Here is a 467-nt window from a genome sequence, read left to right as displayed (position 1 = left end):
AAAAAAAAAAAAAAAAAAAAAAAAAGGAAATAAAAGCAAAGCTCTGGGTTTGTACTCTGAAACCCAGAAGAAAGCGATTCAACTTTCTACAAAAAGAAGATCGTGTTTCCTTCTTCTTTTTGTATGTTTTCTTCGTATGAATGTATCCTGTTATGCAGACACCCCAAGCTGATGCTTGTTCGTCAAACAACTCAACTGAGAGCCATCATGACAATCATAAGAAGTACGCTAACTCTATATAAAAAAAAAAATAAATAAAAATGAAAATAAAAATAAAAAAAATACAAAAAGATTAGCTATACATGCATTTCATTATTTCCTTATATTGTACAGAACACGAATGCAGTCTTCTATTCATATTTCGTAGTATAAGAATATATATTTTGTGAATATAAATTATTTTTATTGTTTTTTATTGTTTTTTATATAAAATATTTTGCCTGCATGCGCACCATATTTCTTATGGA

The sequence above is a fragment of the Eimeria mitis genome, genomic scaffold, assembly GCF_000499745.2.
Source record: "Eimeria mitis Houghton genomic scaffold, Emh_scaff1130, whole genome shotgun sequence".
In the NCBI taxonomy this organism is placed as follows: Eukaryota; Apicomplexa; class Conoidasida; order Eucoccidiorida; family Eimeriidae; genus Eimeria; species Eimeria mitis.
This window is presented reverse-complemented; position numbering follows the sequence as displayed.